Below are 8,772 nucleotides of genomic sequence, written 5' to 3'. Positions count from 1 at the left end.
AAAAAAAAAAAAAAGTAATGTTTGGGTATTAGATATGTAAATATATAAGAACTGGTTGGCTTGAATGTAAATGCCACTTTTCTTTATTATATGTCATTAATGTGGTTATAGTATATGTTAATTGATAATGATTGCATATATTATGATTCAACTAGTGTTTTTCGACATGCCCATGATGATTGGCCCAAAGGTAATGCACCACATTGAATGATAACATTTGACAATAGCTAGCCCCTTTATTGAAAGGTGGATGGGATACGTATATTTGATTTTTAAAGATTTATTATCCAATAGTAAAGCATGATTTTAACTTATATTAATTTAATTAATTTTGATTTGAAATAGGTAGCCTTACGAGGCTTTTAGTACGGTGACTGCAAATTATTGAAAGAATTGAGCTCTAATGTATGCGAATATGGTTAAACGTCGTAATTGGGGCTTAATTTGATTTAGATTAAACAAATTTTGGTACCATTGGGTCTATCTCACCGAGCTAGTTGATTATAAGTTCGTTGAAATCGGATTTCTGTACGACTCTTTATCAAAATTTGAACATTGCTTTAAAAAAATGCATCAAAATTCGTGTCGTCAATGTGTATTTTGCTTTTAACAAGTAAACACTAGTGGTATTTGTTTATTTTAATATTAAAGATTTGGATGTTGTATTTTGTAAATATGAAAGTTTAGGTGCTAGATACGTAAATACAATAGAATTAAGTGGGATGCATGCAAATGCCCTAAAATTTAATTTTAATTAATAATATTTGTAGGAATTAAATTATGTCATGTGTTTGGAATGAATTATTTACCTTCGGTTGTTGTTGCATTTATTATTGTGATTCTTTTGTTCTGAATTGAACGCGTGAAACTCACGTGCGTCCGTGACTGATCTTTCCATGCAATTTAGAGCTAACAATATTATTCGAAATTCAAGAGAGATGCCCCGAGCTATTCGAAATTCAAGAGAGATGCCTCGAGCTGGAGGAAAATTAGTGTACTTAAGTTATTCAGAGGGTTTTGAGGGGTTATATCTGCGTTATATTCTCTGTAACCTCCTTGTAACCTACAAAAAGATGAAAACCTGGAGGAAAATTAGTGTACTTAAGTTATTCAGAGGATTTTGAGGGGTTATATCTGCGTTATATTCCCTGTAACCTCCTTGTAACCTACAAAAAGATGAAAACAGAAGAGCGAAACTTACTAGAAGGTACAGGAAGGTTATATGGAGGTGACAGGGGTAAAAAGCGGATATAACCCCCCCAAACCATCTGAATAACCTCCCGTACGTACGCAGCGTTGTATACGTCTTACGTACGCAAATTTTTCTCCTCGAGCTGGGCCATCAATTGGGCGACTGACTCAAGTGACAGAAGAACCAAAAAGCCTAATAACATGAGAGTAGTTGATCAGAATAGAGCGACCTACAGATCGGCCGAGTCACGAGTCAGTGAATTTAGACATCACCCATAAGAAATCAACCAGCGAAAGGATGAAGCATCAGGCAACTATCGATTGGACTCCAATAAGCTGATTGATAAGGACTCGACCGAGTCACAATATCTATTAGATCTTCCTATAAATACTATATTATAATACAACACTTCATGTATAGGGCGACAGGATCATCATGCCAAATTATTATAAATGCAAATATGAATGTATCGATGTCATATATGTAAATAAATAAGAATCGTAATTAAGACTTTTTTTTTTCAGATACAATTATTAAAATATAAATTTGATTATGAATTCAGTATAAATATAAAAGTGGAGTTTTGCAAAAAATTTAAAATAGTTTGTGCCTCTTCTATATTTTAAAAATCATTCTCATCCTATTCTGGAAGCTTTTATTTAAAAAAAAATTGCATTTTTACCATTAAAAAAAGCATGCAAAATAAAAGCTTAAATTAAAAAATAAAAGCTAAAACAAATAATTTAAATACCTTCTAATGTTGAGCATTTATTTTACAACTATATATATAAAAGCTTAATATTTTTTTAATTAAAATAAGTGTAATAAGAAAATAAAACATTAAAATAAAAATAAAAAAATAATAAAAACAAAATAATGAAAAAAACAGGTGCGCGCAGCACAATTCTAGTTAGCGCATAATTCGCCTCTTCTTCCTCACCTTCTCCTCCCAACGGGCCGCCGGTTCGCCAACCGGAGAACTTCTCGGCCTAAACAAGCTCTGCAGCTCCTCCATTCCCACCTCAACAAAGCACTCCTCCATCAATACACACCTCTTACATCTCAAATGCAGCCTGCGCTTCACCGGAGGCGGCTGCGGCGGCGGCGGCGCAGGGCATTTTCCGGCCATCTCCGGCGACAACTTGGTCGCACCGGAAGCCGGAGTACGGCACTCCTCTTCCTCGACGCCATTGAGCGCAAGATGAGATTTTTCAACATTTGGCGAGCTGATTTGGAAGAATAGCTCGAGTTGTTTGTAGCTAACGTCGATGAGTTCCGACGGGCGGCGGCGGCGGAGGTAGGTTGGTTGAGGCTTCTTTGGGGGCTTCTTTGGGGGCGGCGGCGCTGCGGCATTGTTGGTGGGGGAATTTGGATGAGTTCCAGCGGTGGAGAGGGGAACTGCGGCGAAGGGAGCATTGGGGGCAAGGAGAAAGAGAGAGAGAGAGAGAGAGAGAGAGGGGATTTGAGAGAGTTTTGGAAAAGGAGAAGAAGTTGCTGCTCTGTTTTGATTTGTTTTGACAGAGAGTGCATTGGAAACTCTTTATCTTTTTCGGCATTTGTTTTGAGAGAGAGTTCATTGGAAACTCTTTATCTTTTTTGGCATCTCTGTGTCTATAGGGTCTCTCTCTAGGGATAATGGGGAGTGATCTCTCTCTCTCTCTCTCTCTAGGGAGAGTATGGGAATTGATTTCTCTCTCTCTCTCTCTCTCTCTCTCTCTCTCTCTCAAGGAAAACATATTTTTATTTAATCGAGTCGTAGTTTTCATAAATTTCTACTTCAAAATGTACTAATCCAAGATAATTAAACCCTCATTCTCTCACTCTCTATCTCTCAAAAAACACATCTTTCTTTCAATTGTGTATGGTAATAGTTGTAAATTTTTTTCTATATTTTAAAAAAGCCATTTTGAGGTTGGTTTATGAATCTTTCTCATTAACTCATTCTTATTGGGGTATACATATGTATTTAATGCAATATATATATATATATATATATATATATATATCTTATAGAATAATTTTTTTATTTTTTTTTTAATTTTTTCTCTCTTTTTTTTCTTTTGAGTTATTTAGTAATTTGGATGTATTATTTGATGATGTGATTTATTGTATAATTAAAATTTAATATTTTGGCCTATAGAATAATACATTTTATTTCATATGCCACCAATTTTTCTCAGCATTATGATATATTTTATTCATTAAATTTATGTAGAGTTATTTATTTTTTTTATGTGCTTGGTTCCAGTAGACTAAACTAATATTAATATAAATAAATTCATTAAAAAATCATTTAAAATTATTAAGTTTTAATTGATAGTGTGATGATTTCACCAAAATCAAAGAGGGATATATGTCTGAAGGGTTGTATTTCATCTTATGTAGAATATTTTTTTATAATTTTTTTATAATTTTTTTCTTTTTTTTTCTTTTGAGTTATTTAATAATTTGGATGTATTTTTTGATGATGTGATTTAGTGTATAATTAAAATTTAATATGTTGGCCTATAGAATAATACATTTTATTTCATATGTCACCAATTTTTGTCAACATTAGGATATATTTTATTCATTAAATTTATGTATAGTTATTTATTTTTTTTATATGCTTGGTCTGAGTAGACTAAACTAATATTAATATAAATAAAATTATTAAAAAATCATTTAAAATTATTAAGTTTTAATTGATAGTGTGATGCTTTCACCAAAATCAAAGAGGGATATTATTAAAATTATTTAATTAATTACCCTTTCATTTAATTCTCTATTATTATTATTATTATTACTACTATTATTATTTTTATTATCTTCTTCAATTGAGATAAATTTGAATTAAAAAAAATATGAATATTTTGTTTTCATTGATCTTTTTATTTGTCTAAGTTGGATTTAGAGAAGGAATTGTGTTCTAAGAATATAATTCTTATTTATTTACATATCTCCCACTTAAACTTACATATTTACATACATTACACTCGAACCTTTAATATCACATCAAAATTAGCACTTATTTTTTGGGGTGGGGAAGGGTGTTGGAGGGGTTTAAATGCATTCCTCAAACTTCTTATAAATTTATATATTTACCCTTTAAAGTTTGATATTTACTCATACAATATTTTACTGTTATAATCACATCGAAATATATGTCTGAAGGGTTGTATTTCATCTTATGAAAATTAATATCAGCGGCATTTTTTTATGTCTTTTATAAGTAAATATCAAAGTTAAAATATTAGATATATAATTACATTAAAATTGAGCATAATTATATAAATCCCCAAATTTGTAGTGCCAATGTGCCAAATAAATTTATTTAGTTACTAATATCTTTCAAAGGAGTTTATATACATACCACATAGTTTTTATGTAATTTTTACATCTAAATCCAAATATTTAATATATTTGCTTTTGTTAATATCATATGAAAAAAACATCTTTAATAATAATTTCTTAAGTAAAATCCATTTTTTTCATGTTTATATTTTGCCTTAATTGTCACTCTAAAATGTTATAAACATAAATATAAAATTTAAATCATAAATATATAAATTTATAAAGTTATGCTATACAACATGTAGAAGCCAAAAACATAAATTTAAGATAAAATAAATAAAATAAAATTTGTTAATTTTAATTTTCACAAAATGTTAATTATATATTACCCACCGACATATCATCATAGGATGCCTTATTTCAGCCTCATTATTCTTATCATTTACGTTTTACACCCTTTACTTTTCGGTTTTTATCTTTTCCAACGAATCGGCCGCACGTGCGGTGGGCCCTGGTCCCCGGGTCCTGGTCGAAAATATAAACAAAAAAGATAATTCTATTTTGTCCTCAATTCATTGTCATTTGTAGCATTCCTGTGATACTATGTCCTTTTCTGCAAAATTACTGACGAGATTCTAATAGTGCATAAAGAATCATATCCACCATTTTAAATATTGATGTCCGTCAAAATTAGAGAAAACATTATGTCTGATATATTTAATGTATGATCGACGGCACAGATCACATTATGTTGTTGAACGCCATCATCCGTACTTTAAAAAGACAAACATAATATTTTCTCCAAAAATTGATTGAGTGTGTCAACTCAACTAGAACTCAAGTTGAAAATTTAAGTTCGGCTGACCCGCTGAATCAAATTTGACATGAACATGACACACTAGCACGAAACTGAATTGAAATAGACCCAAACTTGAAATGAAATTGACTCAAATAGTCGTTATGTCTTAAGTTAAGTGGATTATATGGGTAGAGTTTAAGCCGACAAGGTGATGTTGGGTTGAATTCGGGTTAAAATTTTTGACCCATTTAATATTTGAATTGGGCTCAGGTGAATCCATTTTTAATGTAGTCAATTTCAAGTCACACCAGAACCTAAAATTTGATATCCCTATAAAACAAAAACTAGAATTATTCTTTATAGGTTGTGATATTCTTTTATTTTTCAAATATTAAAAAATAAAAAATAAAATAAAATGATGGCTAGTAGTAAGTAGTAACTCAAAAGGGCAGGTTAGATCCTTGCATTGCGGTCCCGTGGCGTCTTATTGTCTCGGCGGTGGGCCCCACAGGTTTATTATTATTTATTTATTTATTTATTTTCCTTAAAAAACTTAACGGTTTTACCGAACCTTAGAGTGGTTGTTGCATGAAGTAGAAATATTATTAGAGGGCATTTATGGTATTTATAGAAAATGGGGCTTGGAGGCTTATATATAATTAAGAAAGTTACTTAGGGCTCATTTTAATTGTTTTCTAAGTCCTATGTATTACATATCTACCCTCTAAATTTTACTTTATTTTTACATTTATATCATTTAAATCTGTCATATCACATAAATAATATCACTATGTTAATTTAAAAAAAATAAAATACATATTTAATATATACCTAAGATTGCATAATATTTGAATGTGTGTGTATTAAAAAAGATTGGTCGGAGGCTACTATAAATCTCCTAGCCACCCTTATGTGCATAACAATTCGATGACCATCCTCACTACCAGCAAACTAGTCAGAGGAAGATTTGAACTCGTGAACTGTGGGATTTAGAATCTTCAAAGAGACCGCTCTACCGACAAGTCATAGGAAATATAATCCACAGATATATATATATATATATATATATGTTACCCAACACATAATGAAATCATCTTATTCTATATGTAAGATAATGACATGCAAATAATAAATGTAATGATATCACTAGATAAAGTGAAATATTTATGTAATAAAATAACTGTGAGACGTTGTAAATAGTATAAAGTAAGATAATGACATGCAAATAATAAATGTAATGATTTCACTAGATAAAGTGAAATATTTATGTCGAACTTTCAGATATCGAGATGTCATTTGGTGTAATAATTAGAGTTGTCAAAAAAACTCTTCATTGGCGAACAACTCTTGTTTGATTTGTCTACTGAGCAAACAACCCAAACACAAACATTTATTGTTTCTCGATTTATTAACGAGTAAAACACGAGCGAACTTTTGTTTGATTACATTCAACTCGTTTAACTCGTATTTACTAATAAATAAATAATATGAAAAACTAAAAATAATGGTGTCTTTGACATGATAACGAAAATTTCGTTTGTAAAATGTAAGAATATAGAATTTAGGCGTTAGATAATGTTAATGCACGAGAATTGGATGCATGGTATGTTTGAAAATGCCAGTGTGTTTCCTTCATTTGTGTTAGACATAAATTCATGAGAAATGGGTGGTATATATGTAAAAACCGGAAAATAAATCCCACTCACGGCCTTCCACATCGACCACAATTAGGGGATAGGTATGTAAACATGTAAGAAATGGGTGGTATGTTGTATTTAAGCATTACACCAACTTAAAAATGGGAATTAAGTGTTGTACATAACAAAGTGCTATGCCATAAGAGTCGTCTCTTGAACCCTAGATAGGACAAAGTAATGCATGGTGGGAGACGCGTCTTGAATCTGTATGAGTCATCTCTAAAACCATATATGTGTGGCAGATGATATTGGGTTAAGAAACCAAACAAATACATCAATTACTTAAGTGGACACTTACATGGAATGAATCAAAACTCTTAAACATCAATGCACATTTTGGTTTAACGGTTGAAATTTCATTAGCAAGTCTAAAGTTAGGTGTGATGATATAGAAGCACTCTCAAGATAGGTGACCAGCTAAGAAGTTACACTAGTGGGGCAAAACTATATAGCCACTAGGCCCAAATGGTTAAAATCTCAATGAGTGAGAGTTTAAATTGTTACAATAAGACTGTAGTTACTATGAATAACTAGACTTTCAGATTCAATGTTGATTCATTCATGTATTTGTGAGCATTATTTTATCCTCCTTTTAGGCTTTTAGGCCCTGATATTTGATTAAGATTTTTATTTATGGAAAAACATATGAAAATCAAAAGGAACCAAAACATTTTAGGGGATGATTAAATTATATAAAGCAAAGTTAAAATAACCTTTGAGTGAATTCTTAGGGTCCGTTTGGGACAACAGTGCAACATAGTACCGCAGTTTTGTTTGTTTGGATAAACTACGTTTTCACAGTATTTTCAAAAAGCTGTCTCTAAAATCTACATTTTCTCACCCACTCTAACTAAGTGTGAAGGCAGCTTTCTAGCTACAGTCTCACTTAAAAATAATTGTAATAGCTACCACAACCTTTTGAACACCATATTATTATTCAGTAGTTTTATAGGTAGTTTTTAATAAGCTACAGCTGACCCAAGCAGACCCTTATAGTCTAGGTCTATATTGACTTTACAACAAAATTTGTGATAATTTTTACAACTCTTACATATTAATGAAACAATATTACTAATCTTCAAAATTACATGATTGTCACTCTTTTATTCAAGTATTTCTCATAAGAAAAAAATAATTTTTTTTTCTCATTTAGGTTGTCAATGTATCAACTCTCTTTTGATCAAGAAGTATAAATTTAAATTTAGATACAATTTTGATGCTATCATAAAATAAAGCAGTTTTAATTATTCTCTAGTTTTAATGTTTAATTTTAATTTTAATTTTTCATAATGTCATCATTTAACTTAGAATTCTTAAACAACATATTAATTATAATTGCTTAAAAATTAATATAATTTTCATAATATTAAACAAATAATTTGCTAAAATCATACAATTTTATAAAATAATTATTTTAAAATTTAAATGTAAAAAATAAAATCTTTATCCTTGTTGAGATTTTGATATAATTTGTAATATTTAAAATGATTATTAATTTACAAATACACCAAAAAATAATAATAAAAGTGATGACATTATCATTTCTATCATATTAAAATTAAATTTTTTTTTATCTTTATGCAATCAAATGATCCCTTGACTCAAAAATGCTGATTCCTCTATTTTCATATTATCCCTAATTAACCATACATTTTATAAATTATCTTCTCACCTTATATTTTATATATTTCTGCTCAAGCCCAATACAAAAGGCTTGAACTGTACAATGGGCCTATATATAGGCCCACTAAACCTTATCTGCTTCTTCTTCTCACACACACACTCTCTCTCTCTCTCAAGCCTCCACCAAA

The 8,772-nt window shown here is 30.3% G+C and overlaps 1 protein-coding gene across 3 annotated transcripts in view; it reads left to right on the top strand.

Annotated features, from left to right (window-relative positions):
- LOC110030447 (syndetin) overlaps nucleotides 1-8,772 on the top strand; it is a 97,323-nt gene that overhangs the window by 63,808 nt on the left and 24,743 nt on the right. The gene's annotated exons all lie outside the window — the stretch shown is intronic.

This window comes from Phalaenopsis equestris, unplaced genomic scaffold (genome assembly GCF_001263595.1).
Source record: "Phalaenopsis equestris unplaced genomic scaffold, ASM126359v1 Scaffold000719, whole genome shotgun sequence".
NCBI lineage: Eukaryota > Viridiplantae > Streptophyta > Magnoliopsida > Asparagales > Orchidaceae > Phalaenopsis > Phalaenopsis equestris.
The sequence above is the reverse complement of the archived record's forward strand: the minus strand, read 5'-3'. Positions and strand labels throughout refer to the sequence as shown.